The 18,446-nt window shown below is 48.4% G+C and overlaps 1 protein-coding gene across 1 annotated transcript in view; it reads left to right on the plus strand.

Moving 5' to 3' along the window:
* The first annotated feature begins 1,370 nt into the window (after positions 1-1,370).
* Positions 1,371-18,446, plus strand: part of RCC1 (regulator of chromosome condensation 1) — a 589,822-nt gene continuing 572,746 nt past the window's right edge. Inside the window, exon 1 of the mRNA XM_069622944.1 lies at positions 1,371-1,455. The gene's annotated coding sequence lies outside the window, so the exon portion shown is untranslated. The remainder of the gene's footprint in view (positions 1,456-18,446) is intronic.

Below are 18,446 nucleotides of genomic sequence, written 5' to 3' on the forward strand. Positions count from 1 at the left end.
TTGACATACTATGGAGACCAGGAAATGTGGCTCTTTGCTGTTTTCTGTGGAAAACGACTTCCGCTCCTTGGGGGTCCTGCATTAACCAGCTGCCTCCCACTTACGTAACCCGTTGTTGCTTTTGGCCCTTCTGATTCCCACATGAGAGCCCATCTGGTTGTAAAAGCTGGCTTCCACAAGTTCCAAAATGCTTTTGTAGTTTTCTGTAGCAGGTAATTGAATTGCTTGCAATATTTGGAGGTTAATAGTCAACTTGGTTAAATCCAATATCAATTTAGACCACTAACTGACCCACCCCTCCTCTTTAGGTAAATCACAGAATGTGGAGTTTCATGGTTCCTGCATCTTTTGGCGGAACCGGCCTTGGCTCCATTTGGAATAATGCACATGTTACTTAATGGCTGGATAAACCTGTTGCAGCCAATGCTGTTGTTGATGTCTGCCCTAGATTCATGTGCCCCGATTCCACTGCTGCCAAGCTTTTGTGGTTCTTTTGTAAAGGCATGTTTGAAATCTGTGTAAACGTGTATCTGACAGGCGAGTCAAGTGACGGCTCTGCCTGCTACAACCCTCCCCTTTGTGGTCTTAAAGATGTTATCTGAATGTTAATGGGAGATTGTATCTATCAATAGGCGATGGCTTTGCAGTAAATCCTTTCTGATACTTGATATTCTAAAAGGAAAGGGGATGGCTGGAAGAATTAGAATTCACCCATGGCATTGCTCAGGGCAACCCTTATCTAGACCATCATTCTTCAGGATTCCATGCCAAACAGATAGGAGCAAGCCCAGCTTGGTCTCCTCCTAAAAGTGTCAATTTAGCCTGAGCTGTGTAGCCACAACCAACCCCAGTTGTTTCTACCTCATTGGACATCATATGTGAGGCGTACCCTGGGTCTTCAAGCATGCCTGTCCCACTCAGTGACTTAGGAGGTGAGGCTGAAACGGGTCTGGTGTTACTTGTGCAGAAGTGATGTAACCAAGCACTGTGGTAGGGATGGATTGCCCCTTTTGTCGTATGACCAAGTCTGATTTTCTGATCATGTTTCCTACTGGTGTAATGGCTTGGCAGGTTGAAGAATTATGATCTGGAAGGTTGCCGAGTAGAACTTCCAGCTATAACCTTTTTCTCGTACTTCATTTTTAGCTCAATGACTCATATGGGTTTAGCTGCTAATTATAAGGCCTAAATTACTGTTCTAGTATGTTCTATGCAAGGGCCAAGCACTTGGTAGGTATACAGGTGTTAGTAGTTTAACCCTCTAGCTTGGCATGCAGACTTTAGCTTGGGTCTGCCCTTTTATGAGGTCATTGCTGTGTCTTGCTTGCCTTTCTGAATGATCTGTCCATTCTCCCTTTTGTGATGTCACCAAGAATCTGCTCAGTTGGCACCAGCTTGTCCGGCAAGTCTTCACACGAGTCCTTTTTAAATGACGAGTACCCATTTATGAGCAGGGTAAGTTCCATTGGCAGTCCTTTAAATTATCCTTTCCTGGTTAACACAAGATCTTCTGGTGTTATAACTCTTCTAGGGCTTAGACAGGCTTATTTAGATGCGATGAAAATAGCGCTGAATTTCAGAGCTGGTCAAGGTGCCAGCTATTCAGTTTGATAATACTTCTCAAGAGTGGGGTTGCAACATTAACTTGACCTGTTTAGGTTTTCTGGCCCCATTTAAATTCTATTGTACATATCAGTGTGCTATTATTTGCGTAGTAATTCCAAGCTCACCTTGGTTTCTGCTGTTTAAAATTAAGTTCATTATTTAAAAATTCAGTGACTTATGGTCGTCTGGCTTCATATTGTGTTTGCTAGTTGCCACTTAGTTTTTATTAATTCATATTCTAAACAATAACTTTGGCTTTTTGTTCTCTTTTGCCCTCCTCACTGACAGTCATCTGTCTTGAAGCCAATCCATCAATCTTGTGATTCAGTTCTACTGTATTCCTTGAGCGGTGGGGACCAGTGGGGTCCCGGGCTATTAAGAGTGAGCGGAAGGCTGGCTGGACAGTAGCGTTTCAAGGAGTGGGGTGTACAAATCGGGAAGAAGTGTTTGATGGCTTGGGAAGGAAGTAGTACTAGGGACACCAGAGCTTGAAGTGGTGTTTGTAGAGGAAGAGCACGATGCATGTTGGGAGAAAGGGATTGGACCTGGGTGGTGAGGCTTTGTGGGGGTTCAGAAAGCCCATGTTCACATCTTTCAACGCAGCATTGTCATGATTGCATGAAAGCTGATGAGTCTTTTCTTCAGTTCTGGCCTGCCTCTAAACCAATGTTTTGCAACACCTCACAGTGGGCACTAATGAGTGTTCTCATTTGTGTTTTTTGTTGCTGTAGTGAATCTCAAAAGCTGGTGTGAGTGGGCCTGGTTTGATTTAATGGGGGTGGGAGGAACCAGAGGTCGAAGTGGGCGGGAGCGGGCGGGAGCGGTCGTGAGCGGTCTTCCCTGTAGGAAGAAGTTGAAGCTTGCACTTCAGTGCGCTGCGCTGCACATTCTGAGAAATGTCAGGTGTGTTTGTTTGGGGGTTTGGATTGTGTGTGATGGGATTTGTGGGGAGCGGGGCAGACCAGCAGGGAACATAGTTGCACTACTTCTTTTCATAGACTTCGACAACTGGGAGGAACTGAAATTGCCCTCTATATAGTTCTTGCTGCTGTGTTGCTGCATGCTGTTGGAAGTAGTGGGGTCCTGCGTTGGTCTTTCTAGGTTATGTAGAGGCTTCTGTGGATGTTTTGTGGGGTCAAGACTGATAGTTTGGATGGGGTGTTTAATTGCATTATGGCTCTTGGAATTGTGAGAAACCTGAAAGTGTCTCCCTGGCTAGTCCCTGGGGATCTGTCATCCAGGTGACCAGTACCTGGCCATCGGTATTGGGTCCAGTTCCCGGGGGTAGACCAGTGAGGATCACCTGGATGGGCGGTCCCTGGGGTGTGGGATTGGGACACCGATGGGTGAGACGCGGTATCCCCCTTCGTTCAACACCTTTTCCCCATCCTACCACTTAGGATACACCAAAACACTGCCCCCTCCTTTTCCGACACAAACACTTTCGCACAACACGAGAGACAACGGTCTAACACCAGAGCCGTTAACCTAACATGTCCCAATACAAGGATCAGGCAATTCACCAGAATCACACACACCGGACGGCCCTTTCCCTTCCCCATAGGGATAAAAGGTGGAGCACAAGAGCACAGGAGGAGCAAGGCCGACCGCACGACATGAGAGCTAACTCAGCACGGCAGTTCAAGAGATGACAAAAGACGGGTGACAAGGAGAGAAGTGACCTTGCCCTTTCCGAACAAGGCCTGTGAAACCTCTGCAGATGGAAACGTAAGACCGCAAACAATAGCCAGCGTGTGTTGCAGCAGGTGTCAGCAGTACACAAGACCCTCCTTTGCTGATTACTAAGCCGGGGAGAGACTCTTGTCTCAGTGGTAACAACCTTAGCTGCAAAGAGAAGGACGGCCAAGCAGTTCATCACAGCCAGTGAGTCGAGGGGAGAGTCGATAAGAAACCGAACTGTGTTGAACGAAAAGTAGCAAACAGCTGATTTGAACTGTGAAAGAGCAATTAATGAAAAGGGGAAGAACCAGCAACAGAGGAGTCCGGCACCACGTGGGTGTTCACGCAGGAAACTGTGGGCGATTACCTGATGGTAGAAACTACTGTAACCAGGAGACCTTTGGAAAAGGCGAAGAGGGGTCAAAGTGGTCATACAGGGGTCTTTTGAAATCCTCTGCTTAGTCGAAAGTCTTTAGCCGACAGATGATTGTGAAGTTAAGGGAAATGAATCCCGCATGACAAGAGATGAATGAGAAACAAGGTTGGCAAGAGTGAACCCGGCAGAGGGATGCTAACGGAAGGGGCGAAGCCTGAAATCCATTGAATAAAGTGTTGAGCAGTGTGTTGACAGGAGTGAACCTGACGGAGGGATGTCCAAAGTGAACAGATGTGCAAAAGTTGGCAAGAGTGAACCCGGCAGAGGGAGGGTGACAAAAAGGAGAAAAGCATGACGCACTATTTAAAAAGACATTAAGATTTGTGAATGCAAGAAGTATTGTAAGACCAGGGGAAGTGGATTGTGCCCCTTGGCATTGGGATCTGAGTCCAACAGGGGGAGATCCTGAAAGAAAGGCCTGCGCCCGGCCCGATCTAGAGAAGCCTAGGGGTCAGAGCCTGAGTGAGGGAGATCCAGGTTGTGGAAAGTGTTATGAAGAGGCTGGCACAGACAGGTAAGTTATATTTGAGTTTTAATTAGTATTTAACACAGGAAGAAGACCCCCAACATGTAGAGACTCCTCTCCTTCAGCTCCTTCTCCAACTGACAACATTAGAACACTTAGATAACCCCAACCAGGAACACTGTCATCAACATTCCATGACATCATACTTGGGACTCAGCACACAGGAGAGAAACACTATGGAGGGCATTCTCCATTTACATCTGACGAGTCCACAACACATCTCCCTCTTTGTTTTTTTAACTTCACTTATATAATCTAACATCCGATCACCCCAAACAACTTAAGGATGTCATGTAGACGACCACAACAATTCACATAAATTGGTCCAGTTCTCGACACACATACTATATATGCCCTCTCTTGACTGCAGCAATTCTGTCTTTATTCCACACTTGCCCTCCAGTCACACGTACGGCCCCTTTCATGACCGCTACAACTCTGACTGGATCCGAATAAAGAGACTCTCCTTTCCTCTTCACAATTCCCTTCTTGATCCTAACCCAATCTCCACACTGTACGCGCAACTCTTTCTTACCTCTCTTCAGGTTCTCACGCGCCACCCATTCAGACTTCTTCCTCACCAATGACTTTCTCACTTCATCAATAACCATATCTGTTTCCCTATTCCTGCCCAGCCACGGCGGACACGCCATGGAATATGGTTTCCTGCCTCTCATAAGCTCAAACGGACACAGACCTGTCGTAGAATGAGGCGCCATCCTTAGGGCCCAGATCCTATTCTGTATCACAGCCAACTTATCCAACCCGCACTCTTCCCCCATGCGAATACTCTCCATTACACACCTATTCATCCTTTCAACTACACCGTTGGATTCGGGATGATATAATGAAGTCCTTTTGTGAGACACTCCACATTTCCTTAAATAGCTGGTGAAGTTTCCCCCTACAAATTGGGGACCATTGTCCGTCAATAAACTCTCCGGCAGACCTTCATTTGAAAATATCTCCTGCAAAGTCTTTATCATGCTTTCTCCTGTTACATCTCTCACAATTTTAAAATTCACCCACCTGGAGAACAAATCCACCACCAGTACTATGAATTTTCCACGTCCATACCCCAATTCCACAGGACCAAGGATATCCATGGCGAGATCACTCCGTATCCTGGACGGAAGACCCACGTCCACAAACGGTTGCTTCTTAGCTACTGATCCCTTCCCACTCCTGACACAAAATTGACAATTTTCTAAACAATTTTCTATTTCCCTGTCAAAACCCGGCCACCAATAGTCTTCCCTCAATACACCTTTGGTTTTGGTAACTCCTATGTGACCACTGTGTGCCAACTCTATCACTCTCTTCCTCAATCCAACCGGAACCACAGCCCTTCCCCATCTGAACAATACCCCACCGATGACCGACAATTCATCCTTCACTTCCCAATATGGCCTCGCGCCTTCCGCTATTTCCACCTTCTTTGGCCATGTGGCAGAAACAACATACGGAACTATTTTATTTATGTTCTCATCGCTCCTCATCCCTTCCAGCCACTCCTGTTTGGACACTATACCATCTGTGTTGACAAACACTAATTCCATTTCTTCATCTTCCACAACACCAGAATCAATTACTCTCACCCTTGACAGATTGTCAGCTAATACGTTGTCCTTCCCGGGAATGACCTCCATCTTGAAACAATGCGTTTGCATTCTGGTGACCCATCCTGCCACCCTGCGGGAAATCTTATCAAGGCCCTTGTTCTCAAATATGGCTTTAAGCGGTTTGTGATCAGTCCGAATTACGAACTCTACACCCCACACAAAGTTTTTGAATCGTTCCACTGCCCAGAAACATGCCAACGCCTCCTTCTCGAGAACAGAATACCTCACTTCCGCTCCCTTGAGACCCCTTGACGCATGAGCTATTACCTCCTCAGACCCATCGTCTTGTTTCTGGGATAAAACTGCACCTAATCCCCGTTCACTGGCATCCACTGTGATGATGGATGGCTTTCTTGTGTCAAAGCAACCTAAGGGTTGGGCTAAGTTTATCTCTTCTTTTATACCATTGAATTCCGCCTCGCACTGACTATTCCACACAAACTCAGCACCTTTCCTCAGAATCTTTCTCATCTCATGCACTTTGTCAGCATAATTTACCACAAATTTCTGATAAAACTCCGTCATTCCCAAAAAGGAGCTTAATTCACTTTTATCAATCGGTCTTTCTATCCTCTTTATGGCATTCACCATTTCTTCCTTGGGTCTGATACCATTTGCCGACACTTCATGTCCCAAATAGTCCACTTTTGTCACAGCAAATTTGCATTTCTCTTCCTTAAGTGTGACCCCTCTTTCCTCGAATATCTTCAACACCTTACACAAATTCCTGTCATGCTCCTCCAACGTCACTCCACTCACCAACACATCATCCTGAAAACAGAAAACGCCCTTCACACCCTTCAGCAAGCGATCCATAATTTTCTGGAAAACTGAGGAAGCGGATGCTAACCCGAAGGGCATCCTCCTGAATTGAAACACACCTTCATGTGTCACAAACGCCGTGACTTTCCTACATCCCTCCTCCAACTCCACCTGATGATAGGCTGACGTCATATCCAGTTTAGAGAAATACTTCCCTCCACCCACCATGGTTAACAATTCACTCATGTTTGGTAGTGGGTGCCTGTCCACCAATACACACTTATTTAACTCGCGCATATCAACGCACAGCCTCAGATCCCCTGAACTTTTCTTCACAATGACGACCGGGGAAACCCACTCGACCCCTCCTGCTCTTTCAATCACACCTGATTTAATAAGTTTCTCCAACTCCTTCTTTACTCTGTCCCTTAACACAAAAGGGACGGGCCTGAGTTTCACCACTGTGGGAACACTGCCTCTCTTCAACAATATCTGATGCTGAAATCCATTCACTCTTCCCAATGTCTCGTCAAATACCTTCCCATGTTCTCTCACATACTTGCTATATGTCGAACACACTTCTGCTACTTGTAAAACTTGATCAGGATGGTTGGGATCTAATCTGATTCCCAAATTCTTTTGCTCTCTCCATCCTAGCAAGGATTGGCCCTTCTTTGTCACATACACTTTCCCTTCACAGCATCGTCCTTTAAATTCAAACTTACTCCAGACATACCCCAACAAATCAATCTTTTCTTGGTTGTACCCCCCTGCACTTATATCTGGCACCGATAATGTCGCCACCGCCCCTTTCATTTCCTCCTCAAATGCGCTTTTGGATATCAAAGTGATCTTCGACCCTGAATCAGCCATCATCGACACCTTGCATCCATTCACGGTCACGACAGTATATGGGCGCTCACAATCATCCGGGATATCATCCCTACCAACAACATTGACAGTGTTCACAATGACATTTTGCAAAGTCATTACGGTGTCATCTTCTGATGACCTCCCCTCTTCCTCTTCATTCACGTATAGGACTTTCCTTTGATTCATTTGGCTAAACTGATAGTTCTTGCAGCACGTCCCAAAGTGTCCTCTCCTTTTGCACTTATTGCAGATCGCCTTCCGCCCTGGACACGCCACTGAAGAAGCGAAATGAGTCGCACTGGCGCACCTATAGCACAATCTCTCATCCTTTTTATCTTCTCTTTGCGTTGACTCTTGATTTCTTCTTTCTTCTATATTGCTCCTCTCCTTCTGTTTGTTTCTTCCCTTCTTCTTGTTCTTCCCTTCATTCACCTTCAATACTTCCGGCTTGGCTTCTTTAGTATCTCCTCCTTCAGCCTTCGATAGCTTGGCAACACATGCCAGTGAATGTTCTACACGTTTGGCTAAGTCCAATACCTCGTCCAAGTTCGGCTCGTCCTTCAGCCACAGTTCCTCGCGTATCTTATTTGACCGACAATGCGTCATGAATTGATCGCGAATGTGCTCGTCAAAACTTCCTTGAAACTTACACGTTAGAGCCAGATGACGGAGGGCAGTTACATAGTCTTCAACAGACTCCCCATGGGCTTGTATGCGCATGCGGAAATTGTAACGTTCCAAGATCGTGCTTCTTTTTGGGTTGAAATGTTTGTCAAGTCTCAACAAAGCTGACTCGAATTCATTCAATTCATCCCCGCTTCCATCACTTGCTAAATGAGGGAGAGTCTCAAAAATTCTTTGGCCTTCATAACCCAAAAAATGAAGCAATAACGCTAATTTCCTTTCGCTGGAATATGCCGTTCCCCCAGCTGCCTTCATATAATGCATAAAGCCCTTGCGCCATTGGGGCCAGGCAATTTTTGCCGCCCCTGGCGTGGGCATAAATATGGGTGGTCCAGATATGCCAGGTAAAGCTGCCATGTCTTCAGGTCAAAATTCTATTTCAGAGCAGAGGTTTTTTTTTCTTTTTGTTGCACTGCTAAATTAAGTCCTGTGCTCTTGTTGGTATAGCCCTTTTTGCTGGTATAGTTTAGTTTTCACCCTCTCCAATGACTTGCAGCAGCACTGTACCCACAACAGTGCTGTATCAGTTGTAATTGACTCTCTATTACATGTATTACGGTAACAGCGTTGCTCCCTCTTGATGCATGTCCTTCTATTATGAGGAATACGGTAATTCGGCTCGAACGGTATTCCTTCCTGCTTGAGGCAATGAAAACCCGTGGGGATGGCCCGTGCAGTAATCCGCGGCGGCGAGATACAAAATGTGCACTTACTTGGCAGCGGCCGCAGGGGTATGATGGCCGCTCAACACACGGAAGGTGCGGAGCAGCCCACGGCGACCCGCGGCTCTTGCTGGATGGGATGGGGCAGCCGCTTTTATTCACACGGGCTCTGGGCAGTGCCGCTCGTCCCTCTGCAGGCCACTCCACGCCGATGGAGCTCGACGGTCGTTCTGTCATCCGCTCTGGGAGGCCGCTCAACGCACAGGTGATGCGGAGCAGCCCACGGCGAACCGCGGCTCCTGCTGGCTAGGGTGGGACCGCCGCTTCTCTTGGCCTGGGCCCTGGGGTCACTCAGCGGCCTTCAGGAGCAAAACAAGTACGGCTGGCTGCTGGAGGTCTCCTTTCGCCTGTCCGCTGTGGCCACCTCATCCCATCCTCGTCGCCATTGTTATGAAGAGGCTGGCACAGACAGGTAAGTTATATTTGAGCTTTAATTAGTATTTAACACAGGAAGAAGACCCCCAACATGTAGAGACTCCTCTCCTTCAGCTCCTTCTCCAACTGACAACATTAGAACACTTAGATAACCCCAACCAGGAACACTGTCATCAACATTCCATGACATCATACTTGGGACTCAGCACACAGGAGAGAAACACTATGGAGGGCATTCTCCATTTACATCTGACGAGTCCACAACAGAAAGTCATCACCCCAGCGTTCATTTGGAAAGGAACTTGTTTGTTTGTTTGTTTGTTTGGCTGAATACAACTTAACCATCGAAGAACTAATAACCGATACGCCTGGGCGCAGTGCGGGGAGAGTGCTGTTGGCTGTGTTGGGAGCCGTGCCATGCTGTGCTGCCAGTGCCATAAATTGGGGCTATTTTTATGAATAGTGCTTAGCCACGCCCCCAAACAACCATCCCCTTTAAATCCAAGAGGGCGCGCGCATTTGGGCGGAGTGCGGGGAGAGAGCTGTGGCTGTGTTGGGAGCCGTGCCATGCTGTGCTGCCAGTGCCATAAATTGGGGCTATTTTTATGAATAGTGCTTAGCCACGCCCCCAAACGACCAGTCCCTTTAAATCCAAGAGGGCGCACGCATTTGGGCGGAGTGCGGGGAGAGTGCTGTTGACTGCGTTGGGCGCCGTGCTGCCTGTGCCACAGGTAAAGCATTAGAAGAAGCCTGAAGACCTTGCAAATGTGCTGGACTTTTTTGGACGTTTACTGCTTGTGAACTAATAGACACGAATTCTGGTATATATTGGGGCTCAACATTTCTTATGTTTATTTACAGATTGGGGCTATTTTTGTAAAAAGTGCTTAGCCATGCCCCCAAACAACCATCCCCTTTAAATCCAGCGTATTTGGGCCCGCCCGCATGGGCAGAGTGCGGGGAGAGTGCTGTGGGCTGTTAGCAGCGAGGTGGGTGCCTCAGCTAACGGCAATTCTCTTCTTTGTATTTAACGAGGAATTGTGAAAAACATGATTGACCATTGCCTGCTGCCTCTATTGGGGGTAAAGGATTGTGAGAGCTCATCACGGACACGGCTTGGGCGGTGAGCCGAGGGGCAAATCCCTCCTTCCCTCTCTCATTTCTTTCTATCTTTCTACTCTTCTATAAGCTTGCGCAGGGTGCCGTGAGTCTGGGAAGGGTGGTTTGAAGCCCTCAGAGGGGTGAGTAACAGCGGGAAGTGACTGAGGAGTGGCAGCAGCATTTCACTTACCAGTATCCAAAATAGCTGATAGCGAGAGATCGGGAGACATGGGTGATCTTGAGCGGCGAATCTGCACTTGCATTTAAAAATGAGGAAAAAAAATAATACCAATGCGGCCAGTTGGAAAGAGATCCTGGCTGCCCCCCTGGTTTTCAGCCATAGGAGGGACAGCTTATCCAGGGCTATCCAGGGCTGTCCAGGGCTATGGCGCAGCCACAGCCCCCTCTACTCAAAAAGAGCGTGCAGAGAGGGGGGCGGAAAGAGCTAGTAGCCCTAAAGACGTCAATGGGCTACACGTTGACTATGATCCACAGGGTCATTAGTCCCTTTATGTTAAGATGTGGAATTGAACACTCTGACGGATCCGCGTTTTATTTCCTGATGTACCGGCTGTAGTATGTGGATTAGAGGTACCTGCTGCAGTGGCTGCGGCTAGGCGGGCGCAACTTAATAATTTGTTCATTGATACCCCTCCCATTTTTCTGAATGGGGAAATCACTATGCTGGCTCTCTCACAACATTTGAATAATAAAGGGTCAGGGGAAGAATCAATTGGGGACATTATGGGATCAGTGAAACCTCCTGCTACAATATTAAATTACACCAATCCGATGCTAGTGGCTATCCTAAATTTGAAAGATTCCTTACGGCAAGACTTGCAATTACACACAGGTTATTTAAAAGATTTGAGCCTTTGTTTGAGTACAATGGGTGTGAAAAAAAAATATGTTATTAATGTGGGTCTGGAGAAAGTTGCCAAGGCAGTACAGATTAGCGCTGGCTTGAATGACGTAGTCTGGAAAGGGTGTGAGATGGATAAGGATGCAATCTTTGGAAATGAAGAAGTGGTATCATCTCCAGCTAGAGTGATTCCTGAAGGCAGTACAGAAGTGGCAGGTCAGGGGTCTTTTTTTCCAATTTTTACATCTAAAAATACAAAATAAACAGGAGAACAAATGAAGCGCAAAATGGCCTTGGAGTTGAGACCTTCGAAGACCTCGTCCCGCAAATATTTGCGGGCGGTGGCGCTTGAGGATCTGCAAGATCACTGCTTGTTAGGGAGCTCAGGGAGGAGAGGCGGGTTCAAGGGGCACAGGAAGGGCAGGGGGAGGAGTGTGAAGATGTAATCGACTGTGAGGTTTTGGGAGACAGACCAAGGGAAGCTAGAGACACCATAGATTTAACAAAGGTTTGTTCAGGGTACAAAGAGAGCAGTAAAAGACTGACTGAGGCCCTGAAACAAAATCAATTGGGTGGAAAAGGTATTAGGCAGTTAACATTGGAGGCCGAGGAAGCAAAGGAAACCTATAGCATGTTTAATCAGGAACCAGCACAGAGGGTGAACACTAAAGAGGCGGGTAGCGAGAGTCCCTCAAGAAAGGGGGAAAAGGCAAGTGCTGTACTGAATGTATTTCTGCTGTTAGGGAGAATTCTCAGAAATGGGCTAATTCCTTTCACCTTACAGACCCCCAGCAACTTTGCTGGATTTTGAGGACTTGATGTTTTTACCTGGAGAGAGTGTTCCCCTTTTTTCCCCACTCTCTCATGTATTTTGATGTGTGTTTTACTCTTGTGTTCTTTAATTATGGAGTTTTAGACAACTCCATAGGCATCATCTTTTCATGTGTGTCAAACAGCACCCTCAGTGCAGTGGCACAGGGAAGCCTTTCAGGCTTTCCCAAGGTTTAAATACCTTCTCTGGGATAAACTACTGTTTCCGAGAGAAAGTAAAGTGAAATTGACTTTACTAGTCTTTTCAAATTCCCAGACCCAGCACACCCTATCTTACAATAGAGTGCTGGAGGTGTTACCTAGTATCCCCTGTGTCTAGTTACTCATGTAGCAGTCAAATGCTACCCTTTCCTATCGAAATGGCTGGTGGCAGTGGTTTTACAACGAACTACCATGATTTTCCCGGCCGCGAACAACGGTAGCGTTAAATCGCAGGAGCCATGTTTTTCAAGATAGCGTCTGAGCAACCTTTGTTTAAACAGGTCCCGGTATTCTTTTTTTTGCCATTTCTTTGTGGAAATGTCCTTCTAGAGTTTTGCTCTGCGCGCCAGATCAGGTTTGTTCCCTTTGTTTCATCGCCTTTGGCGGGCTTCAGGACTGAAGACCGCCTCTGGTGCTCGAGTGTCTGGGGTGGGCAGGAATTGAGGAAGGTGCCCAAAACTCCCTGTGCTTAGTCTCCTAGGAGACCCAAATGCACTCTGGCGTGATTGGCTGACTGACTGTCCGGCAAGGACAGCCACCCTGCTGGGTGAGTGGCAGCTAGGCTGGAATGAATGGGAGGAAACTGGATAAAAGACGAGTCTCTTTGCTTGGAAGGCAGAGTCGACCACTGGATTGAAAGAACCGAAGACGAGCTTGAAGAGGACGGCTGCTGCAACTCCTGGACCGTTGGTTTGCCCGGTGAAACCCTGATGCAGGTCCGAATCGCCAATTTCATCTCGACAAAGAAGCCCTGCAAGGACGACTTCTCCCTTTGAGTTGGTGGGACCAATCAACTTGTAAGCCACCTGGATACCATTCTCAGAGCTGGTTGTGTTTTCCTCAGAGCGCTGCAGGAAACCGAATAGCCAGGGAGAGGGACATACATTTGTTTGCTTGTCTACAGCTACCGGAATTGAAGATTTGCCAAGTGCCAGCTTCGACCAGTCCCAGTGCAGTGCAGGAGTCCCCCAACGTCCTCCCTCTTGTCCCCATGACTGAGGCTCAGGAACAGCAAGATCTGCAGGAACTGCCAGGAACAGAAGTCTTCAGCTGCATCTTTTTCTTCATTGTAAGGTACTGTAAAAACCTGACCGAGAGAACTTACCTCTCACTGCGAAAGTGCTTGAAACTTTGGCAACTTGCAGGCCTAGTCAATTTGTGACCCAACATATGAATCTTTATTTTACAAACTACTTCTGAGAACTTTGGCAAAGACTTTTCCGTTTATCTACCAGAACTGCTTTATCCTATACAAGACTTTAGCCCATTGACTTTGGCCTAACCTATGGCATTGAATCAGCTCCTCTGGTTAACTCAAACTATTTGCACTGTCTAAAGAGTAACTTAATCTTCTTTACGTTAACCTATGCCTTTTTGCTCCTACTTCAAAGTACTCTGAATGCCATTTTGCTCCTCCTTCAAAGTAGTTTAAATGCCTCAGAAACGTACAGTGTAAAGTACTGAAGTACATTTTTGTGTGATATAGATTGCCTCCTTCTAGTGAATGTTTATAACTGACTGTTGAATATTAAGTGTTTAACCAAGAAACCGAGAGTATACGAGTTTATTTGAATACTTGTAGTTGTAGACCTCTGTGTAACATCCTTACAGCTCACATTCTCTCTTGAGATAAGCCTGGCTGCTCAGCTCCTCTACCAAAAACTGTGTAGTACACACTTATACCAAAGGTTGGTGTTGCTTACACCTGTAGTCATAGTTGTGTGTAGTGGTCCCAAAGGGTACTGTATACAAACTCTGCCTAACATCTGCCAAGAACTGAAATCAACTAACAGAGGGTTCAATGCTTGGATAGGGTTGTGGCTGAGTAGAATGCAGCACGTGTGAAAGAGTGGAAGGGAGCGTGAGAGATGGAAGAACAGTGAGGGAAGGGGCGAGGCAGGGAGGACAGTTGGCAAGAGAGAGAGAACAATTAAGGAGTACAGAGCCTGTCCCGGTGTCATCATTTATTTACTTCTGTTTAGTGATAATAATGTACAGTACTACATAACAACTGGCGATGAGACGAGTCTACGGCCCACGCTGCTGTCCCGGTAAGAAGGGGACAAAAATTGAAGAAGAAACCCTAACCCACCACAAGCAACGTACAAGTGCTCTGGGTGACGGAGGGGCCTAGCGGAGTAAAGGTGGCCTGATAGATGGCCAAAGAACAATTATTGACCTGCGGAGGGGGTCGAGGAAAGCGTAGTCTGTGGAGGCAGCGGATGCTAGCAGAGGTGACGGAGGAGGATCACGGAGGACTAAACGACCTGAGGAGGAGGTCGGTTGTAGTGGAGATTCCGGGAAGCGGAGAGGAGGACTCCTGGTGAGACGACGCAAACAACAAGGAGGAAGAGCTGCCGGAAGCCAACAGCTGATGAGCTTTCCATAGAAGACAACCAATCACAGTAAGGTAACGCAATAAAGAATCCAGGGGATGCCGTGTGAGAGTAAGAAACAGCTGGAAACACGGTAAAAAGTGCTGCGCAGGCCCCAAACAATTGTGGGAGGACACAAAGCAGCAGCGCGAACTTCAACAAGTTAATGATGTCATCTTCATGGCACCAAAAAAACTCTATAAAAAAGAAAAATATACTGTTGTGGGGACATCACCTGATCGCGGGAGCGTGTTCTTGCGAGATCTCGATACACGGGATCTCGCGAGCCCACGCTCCGCGGGAAAACGTTCCCGCTTCAGAGTTGGCGCCCTGCCAGCTAGAGCGGTCGTACAGGAGCGCTGCTCCTGATTACAGAAAAAGGAGAATCAACTCCAGAACCATCACTACAGCTCATAGGGCATAACACCACAGCCACTGGAGGCTTCATGGGGGCCCTATGAGTTTACGGCATGCCACCGGTGAGCACAACCCTTCCACAGTGAAGTAACTGGGGAAGCACAGGACTTGGTCAGTTAACAGTGAGTAAGCGCCCTGCGCCACCAGTCCGCCTTAAGACATTCTCCCTTGTTCTCAGTCAATAAAGACTGTCAGAAACCCTACTGCGTCCTGTCATCCATTCAGGCCACAACATAACTGGCGACGAGGATACCTGAAGTCCCACGGACCCACCATGCAAGGCGCCACGCCACCCCCTGCGTTTCTCCCCCTGCCAGGGACACCGGCGATTCCGTGGATGCAATGGGAACCCCTTTTTTCCACCTACTTGGAAGCGGTGGGCGGCACGCGATATGCCCCCATCAGGAAGAGGGCGATGCTGTTGAATGCGCTAGGGGTTGAAGGTCAGCGTATCTTTGCAGGCCTTAAAGAAATACCGGCGGCCGACGAAGACGCCGATGACGATGACGTGTACAAAGAAGCCACGCGTCGCATCATGAAGAGGTTCACTAATAAGGAGAATATTGTACTGCATAGGTTGAGATTCTATACTCGCAAACAGGAAGGGAACGAAACCGTGGATGACTACATCACCAGGATGAGGGAACTCGCTTCTCTGTGCGCCTTCGGAGAAAATGCAGAACAGGTCATCTGCGACATGCTCGTCGTCCACACCAACTCTAGGAAAGTGCAGGACAAATTCATCCAGGAGAAGGAGGTCACCCTCGATAAAGCCATCCAGATTGCCAGGGCGGAGGAAGAAACCTCCAGCAGACGCAAGGAGGCGGGAAGTCACCTGCCTGTGCCCGAAATGGCGACGCTACAATGGAGAGGTCGCAGAGACAAACAATCCCGCGACGGCCCCAAGGACAAAAGTCCCAGGAAAAAGGAGGCACCGAAATGCTACAGATGCGCCAGTCTCAAGCACATGGCGAACGACCGCGACTGTCCCGCCAGGAATAAAGAATGCTCCAAGTGCGGACGCATTGGCCACGTGGCTCCAGCATGCATGTGGCGGGAGAAAACCGTGTCCCGTGTCGACGGTGACTGCACCTCCACCGATGAGGATGAACTGCTGGACAGACCCATGGTTGTCATGGTCAATGCCCCCCATGCCAGGAGAGAAAAGCCCCACTGCACCATTAAAGTGGACGGAATGGAAACGCGTGTCATGGCTGATTCGGGATCCGACCTCACCATTCTGCCCATCGACACGTACAAGGAGATGATGGGACAAGAAAGAGTGGAGATTAGATCCACCAGGCAAAAACCCACCGTGTTTGGAGGGGCAACGGTCGACCTGTTGGGCTACATCAAGGCCCGCATCGATTTCAAGGGGAGGTCTACCACCACCAAGGTGTATTTTTCCCCCAAAGGTCCAGCCGTGCTGGGGTGGGATGACCAACACAAACTCAGCATGAAACTAGATCCCAGCACTCCGGAACAGGTGCTCATGATCTCGTCAGGAGCAGCGCAAAACTATAAGGAGATCTTTCCAAACCTGTTCTCCGAGAGACCGGGAAAAGTGAGAAACTTCGTACACAAAATTCGACTGAAACCCAACGCCACCCCAGTCAAGCACAAAGTAAGGGCGGTACCTGCCACCGCAAGACCAGCTTTGGACGCTCACCTGAGGAAGATGGTCGAGGAAGGAACCATTGAAACCGTGGAATCCTCGCAATGGCTGAGTCCGGTGGTACTAGTTAAGAAGAAGTCCAGCAACGACCTCAGGATCTGCATCGACCTGAGAAGCCTGAACTTGGAGGTGATCACGGATAGCTTCCCGCTCCCCAGCATCAATGAGATCGTCCTCATGATGAAAGAGGCGGCCATTTTCTCGAAGCTGGACATGCGTGATGCCTATCACCAGATTCCCCTACACAAGTCCTCCCGCCCCCTGACGGCGTTCATCACTCCTTTCGGCACCTTCCAATACACCCGCATGCCTTTCGGGTTATCGTCCGCAGCATCCGCATTCCAGAGGATGATGAACTCCCTATTGAAAGGCCTCACCAATGTCTCATTCTTCCAAGACGACATTCTGGTATACGCCAAGGACAGCGAGACCCATGACAATGCGCTCAAGTCAGTCCTAAGCAGACTTCAGGAGGAAGGCATTCACCTATGCCATGAAAAGTGTGTCTTCGGGGTGAACAAAGTAGAGTATCTTGGGTACTGCATCTCAAGTGATGGGGTGAGCCCCAAAAGGAACCTCATGGAGGCCATTACTGAGGCGCCGGCGCCGATGTCTAAAGAGGAACTGCGCTCATTCTTAGGCCTAGCTGAGTACTATGCCAAATTCGTTACCAGGTTCTCTGAGACCACGTCTCCCATGAGGGAGCTTCTGAAGAAGGGGGCAGCGTACTCGTGGGGCCCAGAACAAGATGAGGCTTTCGGCGAAATCAAGAATAGGATTCTACACGCGCCGTGCCTTAAACCATACAACCCTGAATGGGACACCTACATCACCACTGACGCCAGCGCATACGGCCTAGGGGCCACCTTGACCCAGAAAAAGGGCGACACAGAGAACATTGTGGCGTTTGCATCCAAGGCATTATCCTCATCCGAGAAGAATTACTCTACGGTAGAGAAAGAGATGTTGGCATGCGCTTGGGCCGTCGACTACTTCAGATCATACGTATGGGGGACAAGATTCAAGTTGATCACCGATCACAAGCCGCTAATCCACATGCTGAGCCCGGGCGGCACCAAGACGGCCACCCCCAGACTGGCCAGGATCGCCGCGAAGCTCCAAGAGTATACCTACGAGATACAACACATTGCGGGCTGGAAAAACGCACAAGCGGACTGCATGTCCAGGCTCCTCAACCAAAGCGCCCCCGGCACCACATTCCTGGAAGACGAATGTGTCGTTGCGTCCATCGGCGACCTGAGGAACGTCGAGTACATGGAAATGAGCGAGCGCCACTGGCAAGAAGAGTTCGAGCAGGACGTCGCTCTAAGGCACGTAAGCACCTGGGTTCGAAATGGATGGCCCAACGAGAGAGCGATCCCTGAAGGCCTTCGTCCCTACTGGAAGGTGAATGAGGAAATTACCGCCATGAACGGTCTCATTCTCAGAGGTGATCAAATCATCCCACCCAGCGGAATCCGTAAAGTCATACTGTGCAGAGCACACTCGGGCCACTTAGGGTGCAACATGACCAGAAGAAGGATACGCGATGCATACTGGTGGCCAGGTATGGACCAGGACGTTCGGCAGATGGTCGATAGGTGCCACGAATGCTCCAACAGCGACAAGCGCCTAGCCGTGAGGCAAGCCCCCATGCTGCCCACCGAAGTCCCCAAAGGGGTGTGGCGAAAACTGGGGC

This window comes from Ambystoma mexicanum, chromosome 11 (genome assembly GCF_040938575.1).
Source record: "Ambystoma mexicanum isolate Mex_15411 chromosome 11, UKY_AmexF1_1, whole genome shotgun sequence".
NCBI classification, from domain to species: Eukaryota; Metazoa; Chordata; class Amphibia; order Caudata; family Ambystomatidae; genus Ambystoma; species Ambystoma mexicanum.